The 12,608-nt window shown below is 43.0% G+C and overlaps 1 protein-coding gene across 3 annotated transcripts in view; it reads right to left on the bottom strand.

Moving 5' to 3' along the window:
* slc8a3 (solute carrier family 8 member 3) overlaps positions 1 to 12,608 on the bottom strand; it is a 240,700-nt gene that overhangs the window by 210,665 nt on the left and 17,427 nt on the right. Inside the window, exon 1 of one of the 3 annotated variants that reach the window (XM_041812575.1) lies at positions 3,542 to 3,843. The exons of the other annotated variants lie outside the window; for them this stretch is intronic. The gene's annotated coding sequence lies outside the window, so the exon portion shown is untranslated. Of the gene's footprint in view, positions 1 to 3,541; positions 3,844 to 12,608 lie in introns of those variants that run through there. 3 annotated transcript variants of the gene reach the window in all.

Below are 12,608 nucleotides of genomic sequence, written 5' to 3'. Positions count from 1 at the left end.
ACCTCCAGGTGCATTTTGCAACCCTCCTCCACCCCAGCTCCTCCTTTATTATGTTTCTGACTTAATCAGTGTCATTCTGTTTTTTCATTGATTCCTGTTCTGCTGTGGTGTTTTTTGTTGTTTCTCATCCTGCTTCAGGCTTTCCTTGTAAGCATCAGAAAGGCAGGAATGTGTGCTGTTCCTGTTTGATCCTTTCCACATAGGCACGTGGAAGATCAGGAGGATCCAAGGACAGCCATATCAGCAGTTAGAAATAACAGCAATAAGTGCAAATTAATAACTTATAAAGAAAAATAATTATAAATGCAAACCGTGACACAGTAGTCCTGACTGAACTGCACTCTGTAAGGTTTATCTACTAAACACTAAACTAATGCTTCAGTTTAGTGGATGAATTTTGAATACCGAAGATGAAAAGGTGTTTAAAAGTGGCAACACCCTGTGGACTTGCACTGCCGCATGCTCCAAAAATACTTTGCAAATTTGCACAAATGTGCACTCAACGCCGGAGGGAGTCACCACTTTTAAACAGCTTTTCTCCTTCATTGTGCTAAATTCAACCACGAAATGACAACAGTGGAAGTAAAAACAAATAACTGGGACAATGGAAAGGCTCCTAGTTTCAAAAAAGTAAGAAAGCTACAGAGTCAGGTAGAGCATGACACTCCATTGTTGCACAGATTGGATCGCTCACTAGGGTTGCAATGTTAAAAATGCAAGGAATATCATGGCTGGGTATCATTTGGGTTTTTTCCCATACCGGTGCTAAATCGCCTCTTTTCTAAAGGTGCCGGTACCTTAAGGTCTTTACCCACTAGGTCCGTTAATTTTGAATGTGTTTTGTTCGGATCCACACTCAGACCTTTCACACTGGGTCCGATGTGTTTTTATTTGCCTTCACTGCAAAAATTCAAAGAATGTGAGAAATTGTTTCATATCGCGAGCCTGTGGCTCTGTCACTCCTTTAAATCCCACCGGATCCATCCTGACAGAGAGCTTCATACAGCAGCTGCTCCTGTGTCATAGCGCTGAGCCAAGTTGGAGAAACTGAGAGAAACATTATAATTCAGTTTCTGTTATGACCTGTGAGTAGGCTACAACTTATGACTTTATCTGTCATATTTCCATGGCTGATATCCACATAATACACCTGCAAACTACGGCGTTTGAAGTGAGGTTTTGGTGCAAGAGAGGGAGAGAGAGGGATGGATTAGGCAGGGATGAGCGAGCAAGAGAGAATAAAGCAACAGGCGCTGAATCAATCACCCATCTATCGGTTATATTTCCATGGTTAATATCCACATAATAAATGAGCAGTGTTGGTGTTGGTGTTTAAAGTGAGGTTTCAGTGCGAGAGAGAGAGAGGGAGACAGAGAGGAGGGGTCCGGCGGGTGTAAACAAGCAAGGAGGACGCAGCGGCCAATGATTTGAATCATCGGCTAATAAGTGGGAGCCGGCTGGCATAGAGTGAGAGCCGGCTCCCAGTTATTTTTCCTTTTGCTGCTTAGCTCTCACATTGCTCAGCCCCGGCTCTGGTCAGAACTTTGTTTTGATTGGCCAGCATGGCGGCCATGCAGCCAATCACATCTGAGGATAAAGGATTATATCATTGTGTGAAAATAGAGAGGCGGGTGTCGCTACCTGATCCGTCCCAGAAACCTGATTTGTACTGCGCATGTGCAAAGAAGCTTCTACATCCGCTCTGCATTAATTCTAACACTAACCAGTGGAATTTAAATGCTAAACCTAAGAATGGTTTTGTAACAGAATAAATGCACAAAATTAGGCAATTATAAGGCTTCTCATAAAAACATTGAATGCAAAAGGGTTTTCAACACACTATTATTTTTTTGTGAAGTTAAGGTAAAATACAGGGCTACAAAAGATCCTAAACAAAGAGCCGTTCGGGAGTCAAAAGAGCTGGCTCTTCGTTGGGAGCCAAGCCAAAAGAGCTGGCTCTGATGCCCCTGATGAGGGGCAGTACTTTCAGAAGCGAGAAGAGGCAGATGCTTATGGCAGAAGAGATTAGCGTGAATGCTACTAAAGCACCAGTTTTATCAGAACTTGACAGCATTTCTTCGTTCAAAAAAAAAGAACAAAGAACAGCAGTGAGTTGTTTTCTTTTCAACAACGACAAAAGTCGTGTACTGACATGTCTACAGTCGTCATGTTTCGCATTATTCCTCGGTAGCTGCGATGTGCACCTTGATCGCGACTACGTCACGTTTTGTTGCTCTGATTGGCCCGTAAAGTTGTGACAGACAGAACGTCCATCCAATCACACAAATTTTTTTCAAAGCCTCTGCCTTTTCCCAAACGCTTAGTAATGAAGGTTTTCCAGATGGATGTTCAGAACAAATCCACCTTGCGTGTCAGGTTAAGAAAATATATGATGGACGAAAATTTCGGCGTGAGTGTGCAAACGTCATTGGAACAACATGAGCTCAATTTTCTTTTTTAACTTGCAAAAAATTCGGACGAAATAAACGGACCCACTGTGCAAAGGCCTTTAATCGGTTCTTTTACTGGGTATTGTAAATAAAATAAGATACCAATACAACACATTTGCAAAGGAAACAGGCGTAACTTAATAAACGTTTTCCGTGCCTTTCCTTTGGAATGATAACGGACGGCGGGGTACTGAAATGAAGCACCGAAATCTGTCTTGTTATTTGGTATGGTTAGGTATCGGATGTTTGATACTGGTAAAACGTTGGTACAGGAATAACGATACTCATCCAGACATATCGCATTTCAGCAGTCGATCGGCGTTTCCACATCAATTCTTTGAAACTACACAGCTGCTCTGGGGATGACCAGAAGAAACTGATACAACACCAGATATCGCAAGCCTTAAACCTGCAGCATAGTTTGCCGTAAGCCTCCTGGATACTCCACTGAAGCACCTTGGGACGACACCAAAGTCTGGATCTGTGCACTTTTTATGTTTTTGCCTTTTTAACAAAGGTGTACTCACTTTCACTTCCCTCATTCATATCACAGACTGAACTTATATTTAGCAACAAGACAGGCATGAAAGCAGAAGCATATGTACGCTCAGGAAGCCATTGCGTTGGAAACGAGTCATCGTCTCTCCCAGTTGTAGCGGTGTGAACTAACAGAGCATTGCAGATCATCTGCAACTTTCAATGTGCTTTGCTGCTTATTTAGGTCTGAAGTGGGCTTTAGAGCATAAAAACTTTTGACAGCTGCCATAAGAAGATATGTTCTCTATGTATTTGTGCAATTCAGACAGCAGGTAGGAGTTTATCTGCAATTTATGACCATTAAAAAGGAACATTTGCTCAGTTTTGGATGTCGGGGGTTTGTATTTTTGCCGCTATACCAGAATCATGACAAAGTTGCTGATTCTGGAACAGTGACAGCCATTTCTCCAGAGAAAAGGACAGATCTGTATCATGTATCACCAAGCAGCTAATAAATACGGAGATGTGAGTTTTTGGACCACATCGCCCAGCCCTAGTCACGCGCACACAGATGATCAGATATGACAGAGTTTGCATCATGCGTTTTTCATTACCTGGAATTGTATTCCGAGGAGTTTAGGCGCAGACTGTGAAATATCTCCTATCCGCCCCCTTTAGGATGGTTCCTCCGTGAATAGGAGCCTGGAACAGTCTCAGTATAATCTCGGTGTTTGGATGTGTTGAGCCAAACGTGCTCCTCGGACTAAAACCCCCCGGTGAAGCCTCTGTGTCGTCCTCATGTAGAGAGGCAGCTCCCCATGCAGCCTGCTCGGTATTGGCGATTGGATCAAACCGGCCAGAGGTGATCGCCTTTCGTCCTCTCCTCCCCAGATCCTCCCTGTCTGACGGATTGACCGGGTCGCAAAGCTGTCAATGACGAGGGAGGAGGAGGAGGAAGGGGGCGTTGGAGTGGGGCTCGGTATTTTAAGATCGGAGATGGATCCTGAGAGCCCGTTCGTCCTGCAAGCCGTGAATCAGCGCTCTCCTCCTCCCCCTCTCTGCGCAGCGAATCTGTGATGTAGGAAGAAACCGCCGAGATGCTCCTCTTCCTCGGCTGTCTTTAGTGTAGAAATGACACTCTGCAATTTAAATCCCACCGTCTCCCATTAGAAAGGCGCTCAGCTGTGCGCACTGAGCTGTCAGGCAGCCTGCTGGACTTTGCGCACCATCAGAGTGAAGAGCAGCCTCCTCTGCGCTGATGTCAGCCCGCTCCCGGAGCTCCAAATGACAGCTAGAGATGAGATTTATCTCCAACACTCATCCTCGCACAATAATTAAGAACACTAGGCCTATTCTCGAGCGGTGGAGGTGTGAAATGGTCGCGCCCTTACAGCCCTCCGCCCCCCATTTTTTAAAAGTCACACAGACCGGCTCGGTAAGGCGCGCGCAACTACGTCACCATCGGCTGAGAGAAGAAACCTGCAGCACAAAGCATGAATATCATCCAGGCCCACAGCCCACCATGACAACTGCTCACAACAGCAGGGAGGGAGGGGGGAGAGAGGGAGGAGGAGGAGGGGAGAGTGGAGAATTAAGGTGTCACGCACTATTTTCTACGGAGGAGTAACCTATGAGGGTCAGACATGAGGAGGGAGAGGGTTCTCATTACGCACTTCCAGCAAAGTCTAAATGATGCGAATTAAGTCAGAATGTGGAGAATAATGTTGGAGAAGAGTTTTAGATTGGATTTTATTTTCGTCATTTTGACTTTTGTCATTTCAAATTTATCACATCCTTCTGTCTTTATTAACAACACTTCGTTATTATTCACGTCATATTTTATTCATTTCGATTTTTTTTTAAGATTTATTTTTGGGCCTTTTCATGCCTTTATTTGACAGAGGAAGGACAGTGGACAGACTCGGAAACAGAGTGGGGAGAGACATGCGGTGAAGGGCCACAGGCCGGATTCGAACCCTAGCAGCTTGCGTACATGGGTAGCGCCTTAAACCACTCGACCATCTGCGCTCTCATTCATTTCAAGTTTTAAATGTATTTTCAGCTTAGTTTAGCCATTTCAAACTAATAAACGCTAACCTTGCAAAGCAGATAAATACGCCCGTTTCTGTGTTTTTCACTGGCAAATCCATCTTGCAAAGCTCCCATCTGAACGGTTAGAAAGTGACAGGACCAGTCAGTGACGAGGAGCGGTATTTTCAGGCACGGCAGAGTCGTGATGTAAACAAGCAGCAACAAAAGGCCGGTGCAGTTATAGCGGAAGAGATTAGCGTGGATGCTGCTAAAGTGCCAGTTTTATGAGAACTTGACGACATTTCTTGGTTTAAAGAAGAACAAAGAACAGACACGAGAAACCACAAAAGTCGTGTACTGACTTGTCTACAGTCGCCATGGTTCACGTTATTCCTCGGTAGCTGCGCATGCACACCTTGGATGCGGCTACGTCGAGAGGGACCTGGATCATAGACTGCAGAAAGAATTGGACAAACCGTAAATCATTTTTCCTGCAGACAGTCCATTTTGTCGGAAGTGGTCCGACACAATAAACGCTAAACCCGAAGTACTTCATACAAAAAAGGCCTTATTGTGCAAGTTATTGGAATAAAAAGGTCAATGATCAGTTATAAATAATATATAAATATGTATCCACAATTTCAAAATGAAAAAAAATCTATACATATATGAAATTGTATTGTACATAAAATTATTTTATTTTAAATCACAGAGAACATCTTTTCATTTAACTGAGAAAATACAAGAAAGTGGATTCTGCTTTTATGTTTCACTGTCAGTTATTTTAATATGGATCATTTTTTAACCATGCAGTCTCGTCGCTTGAGCTTTTCATTCCGAAAAACGTGCACAATCCTTGTCTACTGTATTGAATGACGAAGAGACTTGCCTCTGGCGTCACATATTATGTCTGTGGTCAGTGATACGTGAATTTGGATCATAAATCGATTCATTAAATAAATGTATCGTTATCGCTGTGCTTGTTAACACGAAAACTTGCAAATTTTTCGTGAACTTGTCTTTCCTTACTTGGCAGACTTGCTCTATTAACATGGTGGCGACACAAAGAAAACCACGAAGAAGACGTTCAGTTCAAGTGACTTCAGATATTACAAGCTGAGATATGGCGGTGATTTTCCATCTTCTGGTGTGAAGTGGAAGTCCACAGATGTATCCAGGTACTCTTGCAAAAAAGTAAAAACAACACACCACCAACTAAGAAAAACCTAAAGGAGGGTTTGTCACTCCCCGCCCCACGTTCGAGGTCTCCCCGTTGTAGAGGTCTATAACAGATGAGCCCAAAACGCCCCACCATCGAGGTCTGCAAGCAGAAGCCTCTCAAACTGTGCGATTGAGGCACTCACACTTGTGTTATCTAAAATTTCTAATTAAGCTTGTCATAAAAATAACGAGGCTGGAGCCAACACCAGCTGTCCTGGGGCCTGCACCCTGGACTGGACTGGGCGCCAGTCAATCATGGGGCCGACATAGAGACAAACAAGCAGCAGCACTCACACTCACATCTACGGGCAATTTAGTGTAATCAGCCATCTAATGAGCATGACTCTGGTGGAAGCTGGAGAAAACCCACAGGACCCTGTCCCACGTGGCTCTGACAGCTGTAACCTCTTTATTCCCATGCAGCCTAATCTTATTTAGAAATCTTGATTTTATTCCCGTTACTTTGACTGCTTCTCTGCATGTTGAATGTTCTTAACATTTCTGATTGACCATCCTCTCTGCTGACATTAGCTACTGCAGAGCTCCAAATGTCAGAGATGAGATTGATCCCTCAGTGGTCATCCTGGTACAATCATTATTAACATTTGGCCTAACCCAGCAGAGGTCTTTCGTGGTCATGCCCTCGCAGCCCTCCACTGCCCACTTTTTAAAAGTCACACAGGCCGGCACGGATCGTTACAGAGCATGAGTATGATCCAGACCCACAGCTCACAACAGCAGGGAGGGAGGAGAAAGGGGGGAGAGAGAAGGAGGGGGCGTATAATTAAGGTGTCATGCACTATTTTCCTCTAAAAACTGAAGATGTCTGCCCTGTTGGCCACATGCTGCTAATTCAAGACATAAAAATAAGTGACAGCAGGAGGATGGTCACTGAGTCACTGACATTTATTCTGGACCAGAGCCACAAATAACAGAGAGGGAGAGAAAGTGGGTTTTAGAAATACAGAGAGGGTAGAAAGATAAAGAGACACTCCATAAAATACTTCAAAATGTGATGTTACTGTGAGGAACCGAGAAGTTATTAAGGTCTGACCCTTTTTTTTAGGAGATACTGATTTTAGAATGGAAAAATTCAGACATAACGTGTTCGAGCGCTCTTGCCCCCTCCCCATTAATAACCCTTACAGCCTGACCCCTCCACCCACCCTCCACCTTTGTGTTATTCCCCTAATTATTTCATGTATTGTGAGCCAGAGGCCCCCATTGTTATTTCCTTGCCCTCCTCCCAGACGTATCTAAGATACATGTGGGAGGAGCGGGGGAAGCAAGACTGATCAGCTGATTAACCCCAAACACCTGCAAAGGTCCCCTGAGCCTTTAAACAAGCATTAGTCAACCCTAGTCGAAGAAGAGCCACGATGTAAGTGGTGAAAAGTGTCAAAAACTGATTATAGTGGCAACAAAATTAAGTTTAAGGTGGCAAATAATGGTCAAAAAGCAGCAAAAAAGTGGCAACTAGGCATAAAATGGCAAAAAAAATGGGTGAAAAAAAACAGGGAGAAAAAGTGGCAAAACGGGACAGAAAGTGGCAAAAATTGGGTGAAAAGTTGCCAAAAGATGAGTTACAGGTGGCAAAAAATTGCCAAAAAAAAGCAAAAACATGGTAAAAAAAGAGTGTAAAAGTGACTAAAATGGGCAAAAATGTAAAAAAAAAAAAAAGCAGCAAAGAGTGTTATTTAATGGCAAAACATGGCTTAAATGGATGAAAAGTGGCAGAAAAATGGCAAAAAAAGTGAAAAAATTGCAAATAGAAAAAGTAGGACAAAAGAGGCAAAAGAACTGGTGGCAAAAATGGAATAGAGGTAGTAAAAATGGGCAAAACATGGCAAGAAGTAATGGCAAAAGTAGGCTTAAAGCAGTGGAAATGGATTAAAAGTGGCAAAAAAAAAAATTGCAAATAGCAAAAGTAGGACAAAAGAGTCAAAAGAACTGGTGGCAAAAATGGAATAGAGCTAGTAAAAATGGGAAAAAGTGGCAAGAACGCTGAAAACAGTGGCATTTAATGGCAAAACACGGCTTAAATGGGCGAAAAGTGGCAAGAAGAAATGGCAAAAGTGGGTTTAAAGCAATGGAAATGGATTAAAAGTGGCAAAAAATGAAAAAAAACAAACCGCAAAAAAACCCCACAAATAAGGGCGATGGAAATATACAGACAAAAAATAAAGGTTGAAAATAAAAGCTAACTGTTTTAATGTGGGGATTCAAACTGATTAATGTGACTTACAAAGGATAATTTCTGAGGTCACAGTTTACCTTTTCTAATTTTTCCTGGGGGAATTAATATTACAAATTAAGACAATAAAAAGCCACAAATCATCACAAAAGAGCCACATGTGGGTCTAGAGCCACGTGTTGAATATCACTGATTTAAACAGTCTCTCAGTCTGGATCAGTAGCTACACAATCATGGGGAAGACTGCTGACCGGACAGCAGTGTTAATTTCGTCGACTAAAACTATGACTCGACAGCCTTTTTCCATGACAAAAACTAGACTAAGACTGACAAAAATAGATCTGTGATGACCAAAACTGACAAAAAATAAGTTAGTTTACGTCAAGATGACTAAAACTAGACTGAAATGTAATGTAGTTTTCGTTGGGCATTCAAAATCTGTGATATTTCTCCCCTGTGGGTAAATCTGTCAAAAAACAATGTATCTTTATCTATTCAGCCTCTCAGCTGTAGAAAGCAGGGACCCCAGGTTTGGCAGAGTGCAGAGAACACACTAGCATGATTTGGTACCAGATTTAGACTAAAAGTAAAGACTAAAATTGAGGACTTTTTATGGACTAAACTAGACGAAAATGTTTTGAGTTTTTGTTGACTAAAATTTAAAAAGATAGAAATGACTATTATGTGACTAAAACTAATATACATTTCATTTAAAGACTAAAACTAAGACTAAAATTTAAAAAAGGTTGCCAAAATTAACACTGCTGGACAGATGTCTAGAAGACGATCCCTGGCACCCTGCACAAGGAGGGTAAGACACAGAAGGTCGTCGATGGTTAGTTTTTGGGTAAAGCTTAGTTTTTATTTAGTTCCGACTAACTAAAATGATTTTTGAATTTAAGTTCTTTAGTTCATTTTCGTTAACTATATTAACCTTGGTCTGCAGATACGTACTACTGCAGCAGACTGGCCTCCTATGGGGGATTGTGAAGATGAAGATGAGAGACACCAGACCCAACAATGCAGAAGAGCTGCAGGCCACTATCAGAGCGACCTGGGCTTCATAACACCTCAGCAGTGCCACAGGCTGATCGCCTCCTTGCCATGCAGTATTGCTGCAGTAATTCACGCAAAAGGAGCTCCAACCAAGTACTGAGTGCTGTACATGTTCATGCTTTACAGCAGTCCACCATTTCTGTGTTAAAAACACTTTTTATTGCTTTTAAGTGATATTCTAACTATCTGAGATACTGAATTTTGAGTTTTTTAGTTGCTACAGGTATATAAAATCATCACTTTCCATGCAGTCTCCATTTACAAACATTTGTGATCCTGAACGGGCCACTCTGGAGAGCTCAGTGACTTCATGAAATGGCAGCTACTGTAAATCGAAGGCCTTGGTTCTTGGAGTTTTCATGGTATTAAAAGAGAGTAAATCTGGGGTGATGGTGGGAGAACACAGCCTTTCAAAGATCAGATGCATTCTTCAACACTTGTCTTCATTTGAAGTGAACCTCAGCTCCAAAAAGAGCTCACAGCTTTCATTGGTAAAACAAAAATGGCAGCCAAAGAAGGAAAGGATTTTTTAATATTTAAACTTCAACATCTGAGCACTCTTTTATTTATATAACTGATTCTGACATGAACCTAATGAGGCCAACAAGTTTGCTATTGTAGAGATACTTTAATGACGATCTGCAGTGAAAAGGCAGAGGCAGATGAGCGTGCAGGCTCTTTGCGTGCACCTGCAGCCAGCATGCATCAAACGATTGGAATTCAATGTCTGCTCTTGCCTCTCTCATCAAAGTCCTCCATGCGCTCAGTGATGATTAATGGATTAGACTCGTAATCAACACACCAGGCCTGCTTCTGCTTCCTGCTGAGAGGAGCGTGACGGCCGCAGCTCTGATACTGACTAACTGCATTGATTCTGAGAGAATGAAGCAACCTCACCTTCCCTTTTTATTGGCTTTTTCCTGAAACAGAACACTTTCTCATGGCTGCAGCTTTGAATCTGTTGCATTCAAACGTCCAGCATGCAGCAGCAGAGAATCTGGAACAGGAAATGATAAGTACGGAGAGGAGAAGTGCTGCAGCTGCACTTTGCTGCTCACCTCTCCACACATGCTGATGGTTTGGAAGCTCAAGTTGCAGCGGCTTCAGTGGGAGAAAAAAAAAAGGGCAGCAAGGCGGCGACACAGTGGGTCAGGCTGGTGTGAGAAAAGGGAGAGAGGGGAGGAGGGAGGGGGGTCAGCGGGGGTGTTAAGTCTTCCTCCGCCCCTGGGCGACGTCCACTTATGACGCTCAGTAATGAAAAGTGAAGCTGTGAAATGAGAAAGGTACAGAGTCACCTCGCATTAGGATTCAAACGCCCCGAGGTCAGACGGCTACTTCCTGTCACTGGTGGATGTGTGTGTTTGTCTGAGGTGGCAAAAGTACACACACTCTTTACTCCAGTATGATCAGAGATACAAGAGACTAAAAGAACTGATTCAACATCTTAGATAAAGTTAAAAAACTAAAATATTCTCCAAGAGTAGAGGTGAGGGGAAGTCCACAGAGGAGGCCAGAAGACATGGACCAAGAACATACAAGGGTGTCCTAAAGCTGAATGTGCATACACAATACATACATCCCAATATGTAAAAGATAATATACTTTTGATTTGTCTTTATATATGCATTTACTTTTCATGACATTTTCTTTTAGGGTGTTTTATTTTTGAAATCCACCAGATGCTCTGTGTGTTGAGTCACCCCTGTCCCTCAAACCTGCCCTGCCTGCATCAGCACATTCTTGCAGCAGATTCACTAAAAAGAAATCTGGAGTGGAGTCGAGCTGAGTGGTGCTTTTGGCATGTGTCAGAGACCTGTTATGTGGAATTAACAAAAGATCAGTGGTGTGCATGGACTCATGGATTGCTGCACATAGATACACTATGGGAATTTTTCACCATTCTTCCAGAGGCACATTTGTGAGGTCACACACTGATGTTTGACAAGAAGGCCTGGCTCTCAGTCTCTGCTCTAATTCATCCCACCAAACTCTCTCATCCATGTCTTTATGGACCTTGCTTTGTGCACTGGTGCACAGTCATGTTAGAACAGGAAGGGCCATCCCCAGACTGTTCCCACAAATTTGGGAGCATGGAATTGTCCAAAATCTCTTGGTATGCTGAAGCATTCAGAGTTCCTTTGACTGGAACTAAGGGGCCAAGCCCAGCTCCTGAAAAACAAGCCCACACCATAATCCCCCCTCCACCAAACTTTACACTTGGCACAATGCAGTCAGACAAGTACCGTTCTCCTGGCAACCACCAAACCCAGACTCGCCCATCAGATTGCCAGATGGAGAAGCGCGATATGTCACTCCAGAGAATGCGTCTCCACTGCTCTAGAGTCCAGTGGCGGCGTGCTTTACACCACTGCATCCGACACTTTGCATTGCACTTGGTGATGTATGGCTTGGATGCAGCTGCTCAGCCATGGAAACCCATTCCATGAAGCTCTCTACCACTGCTCTTGAGCTAATCTGAAGGCCACATGAAGTTTGGAGGTCTGTAGCCATTGACTCTGCAGAAAGATGGCGACCTCTGTGCACTATGCTCCTCAGCATCTGCTGACCCTTCACCATCATTTTACGTGGCCTACCACTTGGTGGCTGAGTTGCTGTCATTCCCAATCACTTCCACTTTGTTATAATACCACTGACAATTGACTGTGGAATATTTAGGAGTGAGGAAATTTCACCACTGGACTTGTTGCACAGGTGGCATCCTATCACAGAGAATTCACTGAGCTCCTGAGAGCGACCCATTCTTTCACAGATGTTTGTAGAAACAGTCTGCATGCCTAGGTGCTTGATTTTATACACCTGTGGACATGGAAGTGATTGGAACACCTGATTTCAATTATTTGGATGGGTGAGTGAATAGTTTTGGCAATATAGTTTATATTAAGTACCCTTCAGAGTGCCTTCTATTGGACAATATGTGGTAAAGTGCCAGCTTTCGTTATTTTAATGTGATAATGTACTTGCTAAGGTCTCCTCTCAGTGGCTAAAATGTGACGGAGTGCCCTCTAGTTGGTGAAATTTGACATATAGAACTTTACTTTTGTTTATTTTGCAAAATAAAGAGCTGAATAGTTCAGAATTTTCCTTTTTCCATTTTAATATTTAAGAGGAATTTAAACTGTTTATCTATAAGTCACAGCTTTTTGCACACTGGTGCCCTG

The sequence above is a fragment of the Cheilinus undulatus genome, linkage group 18, assembly GCF_018320785.1.
Source record: "Cheilinus undulatus linkage group 18, ASM1832078v1, whole genome shotgun sequence".
In the NCBI taxonomy this organism is placed as follows: domain Eukaryota; kingdom Metazoa; phylum Chordata; class Actinopteri; order Labriformes; family Labridae; genus Cheilinus; species Cheilinus undulatus.
Note: the sequence above shows the minus strand (reverse complement) of the source record. Positions and strands in the feature narration are given on the sequence as shown.